The sequence below is a fragment of the Pyrus communis genome, chromosome 17 (genome assembly GCF_963583255.1).
Source record: "Pyrus communis chromosome 17, drPyrComm1.1, whole genome shotgun sequence".
Classification (NCBI taxonomy): domain Eukaryota; kingdom Viridiplantae; phylum Streptophyta; class Magnoliopsida; order Rosales; family Rosaceae; genus Pyrus; species Pyrus communis.
Window position 1 is genome coordinate 11,510,650 of NC_084819.1, and position 15,702 is coordinate 11,526,351.

A 15,702-nucleotide genomic window follows, 5' to 3' on the forward strand; every position below is an offset into this window, starting at 1 on the left:
GAAGAAGAAGAAAGAGATGACAAATAAAAAGCTAAAATAGTAAGGGATAGTGAAAAAATAAATCAGACTTAGAGCACAGATAACCTACAATTGAATTTGGGGTTTGTTAACAATGATGGGGTGTGGGGGTGCGGGGGAGAAATAGAAGTTGAGGGGGAAGAGAGGCGGGGGAAGAGAATTCGGTTGTTGGATTTCTATTTCTATAGAACTGATCATGAGAGGATCTGAATCCAATAAATAGTTAGAATATGTATATTCTATCACTCTCTCGCGCCTTACATTTACATGAAGGAATCTACTCAAGTAAAAAAAAAAAAAAAAAAAAAAAAAAATGGAACCAGGAAACGGACACTACATTGCAGTGTTCGAATCCAAATGTAAAAACTAGGACCAGGAAATAGACACTGCATTGTAGTGTCTAAATCTAAATGTAAAAAACAGAGCTAGGAAACATACATTGCATTACAGTGTCTAAATCTAAATGTAAAATCAGGAGTCGTGTGAAGTGTAGGAGATGTGTGAGTGATGGAAAAAATAGAACCAGGAAATGGACACTGCAACTTAGTGTCTGAATCCAAAAGTGAAAAACAGAACCAAGAAATGAACACTGCATTACAGTGTCTGAATCCAAATGTACAAAGGAACATGTAGGAGGCGTGTAAGTGATGGAAAAAACGAAACCAATAAATGGACATTGCAACTCAGTGTCTGAATCCAAATGTCAAAAGAAAAATTAGGAAACAGACACGCATGGCAGTGTCTGATCCGTATTGACTTATTCCAAATATAAAACTATACATGATTGACCTATAAAATTAGTTGACGTGGGTGCCAACTGTAGTTGCAGATTTTGTAATTTTTGTTTATTTTAAATGCATTTAAATATCACAATAAATGGTTGACCTATTTATAATTAACATAAATATTATTGATCCATTGTTAATATTGTAACCTTTTTATTGATTTTTCACAAAATCACCCTTTTTTATATAGTTGATCCATTGTGTAACTTAGATCAAATTTCTCACCACTAAATATAAATATATCATTGTATATTAATTAAAAAACTAAGCGTTAAAATGATTAATTGGTTGACCAACCAACAAACAGTACGTAGGAGTTGCTTCTAAAAATTCTTAACCCCTAGCCCCTCTCCTCTAAAATAAAAATAAAAATTGAATAATGCTAATCATACCACATAATGGGTGGTACGAGATTGTAACCGCCACATCAAATTAGTGTTTTATCTTATTTAGTGTTGATTTTTATCTCATTGGATGCTTTTTTTTATTTTTTATTTTATCAAAGATTACTTCATTAGCAAAACAAACATATTACAAAACTAGAGGTCCAAGTACAATATCCACATAAACAAAAACATGGACCTCAAAAGTAACCCAAAGCCCAAAACAAAGTTTGGCCCACAACAAAAATAAAAACATAAAACCTAAACCTAATTGCTTTCTTCCAGCTCTTCCGCCGAAATCGCTGCCGCAACAGCACACCCTGATGATCTCGAACCGCCACCACTAACTAGAACCATCACCTCAGAGGTGAAAAGAAGATGGATTCCGACTTCCAAATGATAGCATCTCGTCAAACAACTAACAAGACTACCAAAGCAAAGAAACCTGTGGGATTACCACAAACAATACTGCCAGAAAAGGCAGACACTTATGGTGTGGCCACCCGGTTTGAACACCGGAACTCTACACACCTTCTCAGTTGGTGACCGCAAGAATTCGCGGTCAAAATTGGTTATAGGTTTCAATAGAGATGAAATCAGTGGAATTCGAAAGAAAGACATGTAGATGGGTATATGGATGAAAAGATCTGAGAGTTCGATGAGTGAGAGTCTTTCTCACTTTCAGAGAGAAAGACTCTCACTCATAGAGAGAAGGTAAATGTTATCTCATTGGATGCTAATTCAATTCATTTTACATCATTTGGTATAAAATGTGGTATTCATAACTGTCACGCTTGTGTCCAGGCTTGCCAGTACAATAGGGCTTTTCGCCTTTTACAATCTTTGAAGAGCAAAAACTATACGAACATAAAAGCCTTTTGGTTCAATGCAGATTTTCAGAAAGTATAATGCTTGGGACACTAAATTTTTGAATCAAATTTGAAAACCAAATGATGTGTTTTAATAAGAAACAAGCACGTTAATCGACACTTAGTTAATAATCCAATCATCTACAGCAACATCATTTGGTTTGCAAATTTGGTTTAAAAATTTTGATCTCGCCAGAAAAATATGCGTGCAGGTGGGATGAAACCTGATGTTATTGCATATATAACAGCTACCAAGGTTTGAAGCTTTCCTGTCTCGCGATTTATCCTGTTTGTAACTACTATTCTTCCTACATGTACGTAATTAGATGCAAAACTGCATTATTTTTCCGCCCTAAATGTAATGCATCATGCCATTTGGTTCATAGGTGTGTGTGTGGAAAGTGGAAAGTGGAAATTTGGAGCGAGAATTGTCGCTGTTTGCAGAAATGAAGAAATATCAGATACACCCAAATTTCGTGAGTACCAGGAACAAATGGTTCTAATTTCCAATCATATGTCCTAGCACGTTCTGAGAAAAGTTTTCGTACAAATAAGCACGATTTACAGTGAATTTCAAGTTAATTGGTTTACTTTTGGATTTCCTTTTAGCATGTTATGTTCGACTGGCCCTGCCATAAGGATGGAACTGCTCCAAGATGTATGAAAACATAATCGCCAGTCATTTTGTCGCTTTATTTTATATAAGATACAAGAAATTCCAAACATGTCTGGACACGATTTTGCGAATAATTTTAATGACAATGAAAACAAAATGATCACAAGTCCAATACAATTCTGAGGGCTCGTATCAGATACCTTTCTGTGAGCGAAATACAACAATGCCTGGCTGTACGTCGGGACATGCGGAATGCAGGGTATACCAACACAAATTTTGGTTGTCATGAACAAGTACATTTTGCTTATTATGCATTTATTTCGCAGTTACAAATCTAACGATCATTACTCGAGCAACTAGTGAAGGAGTTATACAAGACAGCTATGCCAAACAAGGACAGTTCAGTTCCCCGCGACAAAACTGACATAGTGAGACCTGGAAGGTTTGCAAAAGCATATTGCTGAAACCTTAGCAGTTGACCTTCAAGGACTGACAAAGGTATTGGTATATATTCGGCAGAATTTCAGAGATTATGTCATTATGTGATTTCGTAAGGAATCGTCCCTTTGTTAAATGTTCTCGGTTTGCTACAATAATTGTTGAAAGGTATTGGTATATATTCTGCAGAATCTCGGAGATTATGTTATTATGTGATTTCGTAAGGAATCGTCCCTTTGTTAAATGTTCTCAGTTTGCTATAATAATTGTTGGAAGGTTGAAGCTTGGATCATTCTTCTTGCCGTTCTACGAATGATCAAAGAGAACTATAGCTTGCGTATGAAAGGAATACAATGAATGCCTTTATTTAAGTTGAAAAGCCATTTATTCACAGATATTTTTGACAGGGTAAAAAAGTCAGACTCGAACTACAGTAACAAATGAGAAAGGAAGAAGAAATGTAGGATCCTGAGTTTCAAACTTTTAGCACGCTGATGTTGAGACCGACTTATGATTTGGAGGGCCTTGCGCAAAAGATGACATGCTGATCGTTGTGGGAGTCCACGATGTTGATGAAGACTCAACTACACAGAATTTAGAGGTGAAAGATGCAATAACCAAACTTCTGCAGGATGAATTGGGGCTCGATGTTCTTGCAACAGGACTTAAAACTGGACTTGATACGACAATAGAACCATAGAACATTACTGATTCAGATCAAGAGTCGGAATACATGTCAGGGAGTTGAGGAATGAATTAACGACAGAATTGATATATTCCGCTAGAAGACCTGTAGCACTAGAAAGGCTAGAGGTAAACAAGACTTCCATGCCACAACCGAAAGCCAAACACAAAGTTACAAATGACTGCTGCCATTTCCTTGTAGCATTCAGAAAGTTAACACTATCAAAATTGTTGCCAACTCATAATTATATGAGCCAAACACAACAATCTCCACCTTGGCGAATATACCATGAAAAAAATCCTTACATCCCTTGCCAAAACCACCACTGGCCTTATTTACCAGCATACACACCCTGAATCAACCTCGTTGGTCCTGTTCCGATTCAGTCACTGCCAATGCATGTGCAGCTGCTGCAAGCTAAAAATCACCATTTAGCTTCAGACAAAAGGTCTCGACACACCCTCGTCTCCTCCAGTAGGATTTCCCCTCTTTATTGTCTGCAACCTGGCAACTTGTCAGCGCGCCCATTTCCAGCAACACCTGTCGAGCCAGACAAAACATTCCTCACACTTCTCCTCCTTCAGGACCATCTTATCACTTGCGAATCCCATAGCGCCACCTGCTGCAAAACCCCTACAACACTGGAGACTATACATCACCAGGAGAAGTGTTGCTTCGAGTACCTAGAGGGCATACTCGAAGTCTTCTGCCACAAAATTGCTACAACCCGGACCAAGATCATCCTTTCTTTTTCTCAAAGGACAATTTTTCTTTTTATGCCCGAATTCTTTGCAGTCGTAGCATTGTAGACCCTTGCCTTGAACAGCTAAAGCAGTCTCGTGGCCACCATCAACAATGGTCTTCTTCTTTTGTGTATCATAAGACACCAAAGAAGCCTGCACCTGCTCCAAGCTTACTGTATCTTTTCCATGCGGTAAGGTTGTCACTAGATTCTCATACGAATCTCAGCTATACAGTGTCGAATCGTGCTAACACAACGCGGCTCCAGCTCCCCCCACTGGTCATCTGTCATTTCTTTAGGCTTCCCATCTTTTCCCTTCAAAGTTCTAGCCAAGCCTTGTTGAGTCAAGACATCCTTTACTCCCATGTGCCAGAGAGTAAAACTGCCTTTCCAATTAAACTTCTCAACTGAAAATGACATGTTTGTAGTCGCCATGGTGAATAACAAATCTGAACCTTCAATGAACCAAAGCTTCCAACAAAGCTCTGATACCAATTGTTGTGCTTTGGCCGGTTAGTGCGAAACCAAATTCAGATTATCTCTCCAAAATACAAATCCACAGTTGAACAGTTTAAAATACAAGAAATAAAGACACCGAGAGAAATACAAAGTTCGGCAAAATCCTGCCTACATCCCCGGAGAGATATTGCTCTTCACTATGAGAATGGTTATTACAAGATACACTTGAGTTAAATCAACTTAACCCAAACCCCAATCCCTTGTACACTCACATAATTTTCCCAAGAGCCTCACTCTACCCCCAAGAATTTCTCACTCTCACTCTCTATTTTCTCGCCTTTGTGTTCTCCTCCGGATGCTCACACAATGCATAACTATTTCCTTCACTTATAGTCATGCACCAACAATTTTGCCAACCAAGACCAAGAAAATCTTAAGTTCACCTGGCATATTCAACACCATATTCTATACCTAGCCTATAGAGTACAACTTTTTCTCCATTTTCCATTTAATGCATAGAAAATAAAACATGCACAATTGCATGCAAGCAAACACAAAGTCAAGACTTGCTTGCTTCCAACTTTGCTTGTGGCAGTCACCATGTCTTCTCTTGAAACAAGACTTCCATGCCACAACCGAAAGCCAAACACAAAGTCACAAATGGCTGCTGCCATTTCCTTGTAGCATTCAGAAAGTTACACTATCAAAATTGTTGCCAACTCATAATTATATGAGCCAAACACAACAAAGCAACCCAAATTCCTCACTGGCATCTACTGTCATTAGTGTAAAAACAGTTATCATAAGCTTTAATAGACCTGAGCCCTTCTATCTCGTAACTTCCAGTGCAATAGGATACACAGTTTTGAGGTTAGAAATATAAAAGCGTGACGGCTAATAAGTGAAACCACCCTTCTGTTCATTGCCAATAAAAATTTAAAATTAAAACTAATCTTCTTCTCAGCAACTGCAAGTTCTTCTTCCATGTGGTATTTCTCATGTGCCTCAGCATCATCCACAAATAAGCTAGAATCTGATAAAAATAGTTCACGGCCACTGCAAGAGTGGAAACAATAACAGAATTAGTTCTCCATATTTGAATTGAAAGACATGGGGCAGCTTACCTATTTTCTAGGTTTACGGGTTCAATATAAGGAGAATGGAGATATCTTTTGTCAATCAATCCAAATATATCAAGGATTTGATCCACAATGCAGGAATAGACTCCTGTAAACCTGCAAATACTCCTTGTAAACCTCATCACCAAATGCTACATGCAGAAGGACAAATGTAATTAATGATTTGGCAATTATTATGTCCAAAGGATCAGCTCAAAGGCAGAACCAGAAAACCCCAGCAGTCGTAACTAAGTTTTCCAATAACCTAAGCAAACTCTAGCTAGTGCCCTTATTATAGTCCTAGCCTATTGTACCTCCATTTTTTTGTTAGGGTTTGTCTGCACCTTTTCCAGCAAGAGCTTTTTCGGGTCCTTTTCAAAGGGGACAGCGGAGATTTCATGTCTAGAACTACCAAAAGAGATTGGGCAATTAATTGTTGTGTTCGCGAATTTTTGGAGCTTGCCTCATGGACTTGAGTGACTGCTTAGGTTTGAGTCTTTAGGTAGCCATCACAACAGTTTATTTCCATCAAATTACGACTTATTCTATCTTCCTTGCTTGACTTTGTAATCTTTGAACTAAAAACATTTTGTGTGAATGTATGTGGAAGTACTATAGACACCACGTTTTAATATCTCAATTAATGTGACAGTTTTTCATTTAGCTCGTGTCGTGTCCCATTTGAAACCTTATTTATTCACAATAAAATAAGAAATCATCACATCTTAGAAACCAAAAATTAATATAACAAGTTGGTGTCTCTCGTATTATTATCCTCTGTGGAGAGTGTGAACATTTTAAACCCTATTAAACCAACATAGGCATATAACCAGCTCATCATTTTTTAAAGGGAACCAACTGGTGTCACCCGTGAGGTTACCAACTCATCATTTGAAAGTTTCAATTATCAAGGACATGACTTCACTAGTTGACATCAGATTTTGATCGATTTACATATCATTAATTTCTTGAGAATTAAACTTGACTGAGCTTTCGAATCACTTAATTGAGGAAGCAATCTCTATATTAAACTATATATAAATACCTTATCGCACTTAGCAGCCTATCTGCATTACTCACTCTGCCCCCACACCAACATTATAAAAAGCTGTCTCATTCCCATTTCCTCTGTACTTGGATACAAAACATTGGTTCTTAATTTCTGTTCTTACCTAACTTCTTGTGTTACTCCAAGTCCACACCAATGGCTCTATCTAGGCTTCCTCCAAAGAGAGGCCGGATCAAAGTTAAGATAGTGTCCAGTCTTGTCAAGTTGGTGGTGAGAGTAGCTTCGAAAGTCAGGAGAGGGTTGAGCTGCCGTAGAAAGGTGGCGACACAGGTTGTGCAGGCGCCTATGCAGCCGGCTGGTGATCAAATTAATCACGTGTAGGTCATACGAGTGCTAATGTCTTTAGCTGCATAATATTATAGCAGTGTACTGCAGTACTATATGTATTAGTAGAGCACATTCATATACTCTTAAAAATGCATGACAAAGTTTGTGATGTGGCTTTGCTTTTGGTTTTATATATATGTACTGATCCTATGTTCGTAATAAAAATTTCTTTTTCTTCTCTCTCTCTACATTTTTATGGTGGATGAAGAGTACTGTTCTTGTAGACGATGAACTCTTTGTTGTTCTGCATGACTTTTAGAATAAAACGGTGTTTCACAAACACGAATTAATAGAGCTATCTGTTATCCGATTCCAGATTTAACCGCTCGCGTTTGGGAATCATGCAAGTATGCAACAGATATGCCTAATGCATCTGTTTCAGTTTATCAAAATGTTGATGTAGTCTTAAGGGGATGCCTCTTGTTGAAGAACGTCAAGTCCCACGTTGGAAATCTTACAGAATAAAACACAACTTAGAAAACTCCACACACTGTTTACTTAATTTTTTTACCTGGGTTTTATTTTTTCATTTATTCGTTTTTTAATTCTCAGTAAGTTTCTGCAACTTTCAGCACAGATATACAATGTGCAATGATATGGGCAACAAGGTTCATCCAGTCGTGCAAATTTGAGGCCTTTTTATCCTAGACAGTATTTGTAACCATAAAGAAAGACAAACTTTTGCAGTTGAACTCGACAAACCCTTGATTGTGATGTTGATCAATTCCAATAGAAAAAGTCTTAACTGCTAGGGAGCAAAGCAGCACTATTCCTTGTCAAATTTGGTTTATTACCAATCAATAATCATATAGCTGTCAACCAGAAAATAAAAAAGAATAATCATATATCTAATTTTAAGCATCCAATTATTAAGGGCTCATTTGATATTACTTCTTTTTTAGTTTTTGAATTTACGTTTGTGATATGAAAAAATATCCGGGCAAAATGGAGAGAAAAAAAAAAAAAAAACGGTGAAAAGGATAGAAATAAGAAGGAAGTATGAATAAAAAAAATAAAATCTAAACTAAATTAAAAAGGTGAACACGAAATGGCTGGTTTTGGTTTCTACAACGTTGGAAAATGAAGATGTGTAAATTTTTCGTTCGCTGATGGCCCACTCCTCAGAAAAAACTTGTATTCCCAATTATAGAAGTTGCAAAAGGTTTTTCCAAATTCATGCATCCAAAAAGCTCTGCCTGATGAGAGATTTTTTAGTGTGATCGGTATACAGTATGGTACATCACGTGTTATTATATAAATGATAGAATATGTATGCTAAAAAGTTAATAACTTAAAAAATAAAATTTCCCACCATTTTTATCAAAACACGTGGTGTATCACTTATATTCCCGTCACAATGAAAAATTTCTCGTATTTGCCATCTTTTCCTCATGAAGATAGAATATTGCCCAAAAAAAGGTTTATCCATTACCTGTCTTTATATACCGTCCAAACGTACCAAACTTAGTTATGTCGGGGTTGTACGGTTTAATACAGGTCATGATGGACTTAATTTCACATTGAAAAATGTCACAACAATCCATATGTGGTAAAAGCAGCAAGCAGTTTTAAGATAAAACTTCACACTTCATAAATCAAGTTAGGTGTAGTATTGGGCCTAACCAACCCATGTTAGACACGAGTAGTTAAGTTGAAATCAATGCTGGATTAAATGGATATATATGTCTTTAGTCAATGATTTGATTCATAAATCCCACATCCGGTGTACCAATAAAAATAAAATAAAAACGAATAAACGAGATACGTGAAGAAGTGGGAAGGCTACAGAGTTCCCTCTGTTTCATTTTTCCTTCTTTTTCTTAGTCTGAATTCAATGTGTGTCTTTAGTCAAGGATTTGGTTAATCTAAGTTGGATTTTATGTGTGTGGCTTGACGAGGCATATAAAAACCTGTGGACAAAAATATAATTATGGTTTGTTATGGAATTAAGGATTTGGGAGATGTACATGAATTCGAGTGGTGATTAATAATTTGCGGCTATGGTGAAGGGGTAATGTTAGGAAGACTAAATTTGTAAACTAAATGACATGAAAGTTGATCATTGGATTATGATCTAAGCGTTGATAAACGTGTTCATCTGTATTGGTGACACATCATTTAGTTTGCAAATTTTGTCTCTCTAACATTACCTATAATAAAATATGAATTTAGCTTGGAGACGAGGTCGAGGGTCCTTTCACTTGCCTTATCGGAGTTTCCCATACTATTATTTATAAATGTTTTGTAGGGAATGATTTACGTTTAAATTGTATTGTTGATTATTTGGTCTTGGATGTAAATTAATTTTGGCCTTGATTATGAAATTGTATTTGAATTTGGTTTTGGGCTTCTCCGAATGTGTCACCCGTCTTGTAGGGGTGATGATCAGTTGTTATTTAGATATTTGGCATACGTGCTATATTCCTCCAGTGAGTTTTTCAGTTTTTTCGCGGATCAGTCACTTTTCAGGCTATTTTTTGGCCATCTCCGACAACCATTGGGCTTCCAAATGGTATAATCTTGTTTTACACTTTCCTATCTTTATTTTGATATATTATGGGTCGAATTTGTCTAAGAAACGATTGAGTTATGAAGCTTTGAAAATTGCCCAAACTTTCGGCCAAGGGCTACGGGATACTTAACAGAGTTTTTAACGGAATGACTAAAATAATGGATGGTGGACAATCTCATAAACCATTTCTATTGATTTTCAATCTCAGGGACCAAAGTGATGTGTTTTACAAATCTCAGGGACTAAAGTCTTATGTTTTATTTGGTCAATTAGGCAATGTTGGTATACAGTGACGTTTGGGTATCGCATACCATTGGTTTTAACTTATCGATCGAGCATGCTCATGATTTGAGATTTTAACCAAATGTTATATGATATATATATATATATATATATATATATATATATATATTGTACTTAAAATTAAAAAAAAAGGGCAAACCCTAAGGGAGAGCGATGTCGTATGTGTTGCTCACCTTTATTAATGCATATGTTTCTATGCAAATGATCCTAAGAAGATAGTGTGTGAGATGACATGACAGTGGCGGCATTAAATTATATTTGTTATTCTCAAGTACTATATTAGTGATTTGATTATCATGTTAATAGTTGTATTGTTTTTGCAAGCTGAATTGCCCCCACATCTTGATGTAACATGCTTAGGCTTTGAGAAATGTAAGTTGGTTCCCTCAATGGTAATTGAATGTCTTTCATGTTAGGTTCATTTGGATTTATGTCACTATGTTGGTCACTATATAGGCATTATAGGCCTCACCAAACGTTGAATGCTTCATCTCGTGGTTCTTGAGAAACCATAGAATACGTCTTTCGGTGACGGGTAATGATGACCGTATCTAACTGATGCTATGACACAATTTATTTTGGGGTTGTGAGACGCCGAACTATTGTATGAACGCAATAGTAAGTGTTTACTGTTGGCCTAGCATGAATTTACAGAATATTAACGAACTCCGGCTGCATTTTGGTTACTTCAGTTTAAGGTTTCAGACAATGAAAAACTCCATGGAGTGGATGATGAAGGCTTATGATTCAGTCTCCAATGTTCGGATTGTTGGGACCAAATTAAGCCGCCACATTTGACAGATTAACACTAAGCATCTGGAAGCACAAGAATTACTACTTGAATCCAAGAGAAACATTTGTTTAAATTCTTCAACATTTAGGTAGTTCTGGCATTAACTAAGAGGAGACATTACTTGCATCCTACAATGCTCAGGTAAAATACAACGCAACACGATTATTCTTGTATCCTTCTTAAAGGACTATCGACCCGGGAAAATTAGATAAATAACACAAATGCACATAATGATCCCCAAGGATGCTAAGATCATCAACTGGCGAACATTATAACCTCTCAGAGAGCATCCGAAAGGTTATGCTCCTTGAGGGGGTCATGAGCTTACAGATAATGACATGATTCCACACTCAAAAAACAAGTATGCAGACTTCAGATTGGCTCTTGTGGACTAAGCATGAGTGCCTGGCTCTTGAATTGCTACATTCGATAAGCTTGCTTCCAACTCGTTTAACTCATCTATGTCCAGTTCATCGTCATCATCAACATTGGTAACTTCAGCATCACCACCAGCTGTTGCTGAGTTGCTCGGTCCATCTCCATTAGAGTTCTCATTGGCCTGAATTCGAACCATAGAAAATTTGAGTGGTACAATTAACACTGTCCATTCAATTCTGTGCTAATCAAATATAACACACCATAGAAAAGCACCCAAATTCCTCACTGGCATCTACGGTCAATAGTGTAAAAGCAGTTATCATAAGCTTTAATAGACCTGAGCACTTCTATCTCATAACATCCAGTGAAATAGAATACACAGTTTTGAGGTTAGAAATATAAAAGCGTGAAGGCTAACAAGTGAAACTACCCTTCTGTTCATCGCCAATATAAATTCAAAATTAAAACCAACCTTCTTTTCAGCAACTGCAGGTTCTTCCTCCTTGTGGTACTTCTCATCTGCCTCAGCATCATCCACAAATAAGCTAGAATCTGACAAAAATAGTTCACGGCCACTGCAAGAGTGGAAACGATAACATAATCAGTTCTCCACATCCAAAATGCCCTTTCATTGTTCATAGCTATTTCCTTTGTTAACATCATAAAGTTAATGTTTGTATCCATTTTATTTTTATTATGTTTTCTTCTTTGAAAGGGTGGGGTGATAACAAATGGGAGAAAGTGGAAGATAAACACACCTCATACGGTCATTCTTAGCTCGCTCTGCCATTTTTGCAGCAAGCCAGCATCTCTTTCTGCAATCTTTTTCTTCTTCCATTGCATAAATAGCTCAGGAGTCATGGGTGTTGAAGTTGTCAATTTAACACGCTAAAACCAAGAGGCAAATGTTCGGTTAGGTTACATATCAAGAAATGATAGCAATGATAAACTGAAAGCGGTTAAACAGTCAAACTCGGAATGCTATAAGTATTAGTAAAGACTTGTTCAAATAACCTGATTTTCAATCTCCTCCTTAATGGGTATTTTTTCACTCTCTTCCTCCAGCAGAGCCTTCATCTGTGACTTCAAAACATATCCTGGAGGAAGAACATGCCCATAGTGGCAATTTTTGCTACCATTGGGACAGACCCAAAACCAATCATATTGTTTCTTCTCCACTGCTTCTAAAAAGTATTTACAGATCTGCACATGTATTAAAAACAACAAAGGAAAAATCATTTTGAAGTCTAACAAGTTCATTGATGTTCAAACATCTATATTAAATAAGCATGCAAAGTTGGGAACTAGAATGCAGGTTGTACGAAACACCTCGGAGAGAGAAAACTTACAATATCAGTTGGTTTGTTCTGCTGGTACTCATTTTTCTTTGACTCCACCACCTTCTCCAAAGTTTCTTGATCCCAATCCTCGATTGTTCTTCTATAAAAGATATAAACATACTCAGAACAACATAAACCACAACAAAATAAAAAATTGTCAAACAATCGGCATCATACTGAAGTTAAAAATTATAATGGTACTGTTCGGGCGAAGATTCCTCTGGAGAGGGCTCCTCAACTCTTAGCACAGCTCCCCAAGGGATTGGCACTTTGGATGTGCAGTCAGGCTCTTGCTTGCTGATGTGCTGCAAGAAGAGGATAGAGTTAGTTTTGAAAGGTGACTTTGTAGGGCCTTAGGTGTAGGCCTTGAGACTCACAATCAAAACTAACTAAGTGTTAGGCGTGCCACTGCTATCTCAGTATAGCAAATGTAGAACAAGTGTGTTTAGTCGATTACTTTCGCCCCAAGTTACTCGGACTTCTTGTTATCAAAGGATTGTCGTGGATGGGTTAAGTCTACATTAAGTTCTTTTTCTTGCCTTGTGACTAAGGACTTTCAGTTCATAGTCTTGTATGTTCGAATGAGGGGAGTCCATATCCCCTGAAGTCATCTACTCGGTTCTTGATTGGTTTTAAATGAAGGCGTATGCATTAAAGTGACCAGATCCAGGCACAAATGAGACTCTTCTAGTAGGAAAACAGATGGATATGACTTGAATACATGCTGGAGAATGCATTAAGCAGTAGATCTATTAACTTATAAAACAAACAAAGAGCTTTGAGCAAGATTTCACCTTGTCGGGTAAGGTTGAAATTCAATCGATACTACGCCACTAGGGGTGGTAGCAGAGCTTATAAACTAGACAAAAGATGGTTTTTGTAGGGAATGGTCCTGAAAAGGACTGATATGTAGGCTGATTATAGCTTTTAGATGCAAATCTGGCTTGAGAGCAGTTTGTATGTTTGTTTGTTTGATTGATTGAGTGTCCTTGTCTCTGGGGCCTCTTCCTTCTTTTATAGGCAGATTAGCCCAACTGCAGTGGCTTTACAAAATTTCTCTCATTTTAGTTACAATACCTAAAAAAAAAAAAAAACCCTCCATATGAAGCAAAACAATACTCAAACACTTGAAAAAATCGAAGTCTAAAACTCGAGAACAACTATAATGAAACAGAGATGGCAAGGTGGCAGTGTCCCGAACCCATCATGCAATGCTATCTGAGAAATTTAAAACACATGGTGTCACATCATTATTTCGGGATGCCACGGTGGCATCCCAGGTTGTAGTAACTCCCTTCTCCCCAAACTAATATATGTGTAATTGAAATGTTTCCCTAACCATGCAAATTCAAAATTTTATTTTCTAATCTTTTGTTTTCCAAAAGGCAGTATCCTTAACTATTTTAATTCGAACTTGGGAGCAAGGGGGCAAATTGTCCTGACCAACTAAACTAATCAACATCTGCAACGTTAATTCTTATCTAAATTGATGGATCACATCCATTTTGTCACGTCACATAGAATCAAAACAAAAATCGAAACTTCCATCAAAAATAATTTCTAATACATCAAAATCAAGTTACTTAATCAACCAATCAATCAAAATTTAATCATTCATCGATTAATCAAAGAAAATAAGAAGAAGATGAAGAAAATGGGACCTTAGCGGCGGTCTTGGAAGGATCGGGTTTCGGCTGGACAGATTGCTTGAGGATCTGAACATACTTCTGGACATTCTTGCTCTTGTTCTTGTTCTTGAGCCCGAAGGTCTTGTCCTCTATGATCTTCTGCTTCTTCGCCAAATCGGCCTTCGATTGTTGCTTCGGCGGCATCTCTTATCGGCATCAAATGTTTCCGATTTTTGAAATTTCGGACGATTGCAGGGTTTTGATCTTCCGTTCGAATTTCAGAAATGATGTGTCGCTGACATCCGGTCCGGTAATCTGGTTAAGGAATTTGGACGGGACGGGACACTCCAGAAGCTTGGGATTGTGTGGATTTCCAGATTTGCCCTTGGAAATTTTGGACGTGGCGGATTGTTGAGAGCGGGTTGGTCTTACCCTCGTGTAATTCTACCGCCTTTTGCCAGAATTGGCGCCACGTAGGAGTTGGACGCGAAAAATGCTTAGCCTGTTACCTAACTACATGTCGTTTAAAAAATATATTTCGTGTTTTTTTTTAAAACATTACATGTCGTTTTGAGACAGTGTGCTTAATCTCGTAATTAATTTGATTATTATTTCGTAACAGGTTTGATATAAATTTAAGGAATTGTTATTAACACTTCAAAAATCTCATTCTATACTCTAAACTTTCTATATTTGGAAAGAAAAATACACTTATGAGGAGTATAGAATGAGATTTTTGAAGTGCCAATAACACTTCCCTAAATTTATTCTTACATCCCTTTGTCTGAATATATCTTGTATCAAAAAGGAAGAGAAAAATTCAACAACCCAATGCAGATATAGATTTGCTAAGTTAGCTAGTGTAGTGTATTCCTATTTTGAATCCAAGGTTAAATCTCATACATCCTCTCATAATTTAGATAATCCAGAGTTGGATATTGTTTATATCAAAAGGAAAATAAAAATATTCAACAACACTACAAACTAATTCATCTAGCTTATGAGATTTGAACCGTGAAAACATCTTGTAACAATGCGGCATAATTGTAAGTGGTGGATTACTTTGGTGTTTAGAGTCTTCATTTTTTACCCATTGCCTCATGGATGCAAACCCTTTCCTTCCCGTTTAATATAAAATATCATAATAATAATTTAAAAGAAAACAATGTGCCATAATTTCCTTATCTGAAATGTTTGAAACCTGTATTTTTTTTAAGAAGTAATATTCACCTTGAGGGA

General features: G+C 37.0%; 1 pseudogene; it reads right to left on the minus strand.

Annotated features, from left to right (window-relative positions):
- Positions 1–11,136: 11,136 nt before the first annotated feature.
- On the minus strand, positions 11,137–14,793 carry LOC137722903 (zinc finger CCCH domain-containing protein 11-like; annotated as a pseudogene).
- Between the last annotated feature and the right edge of the window lie 909 nt (positions 14,794–15,702).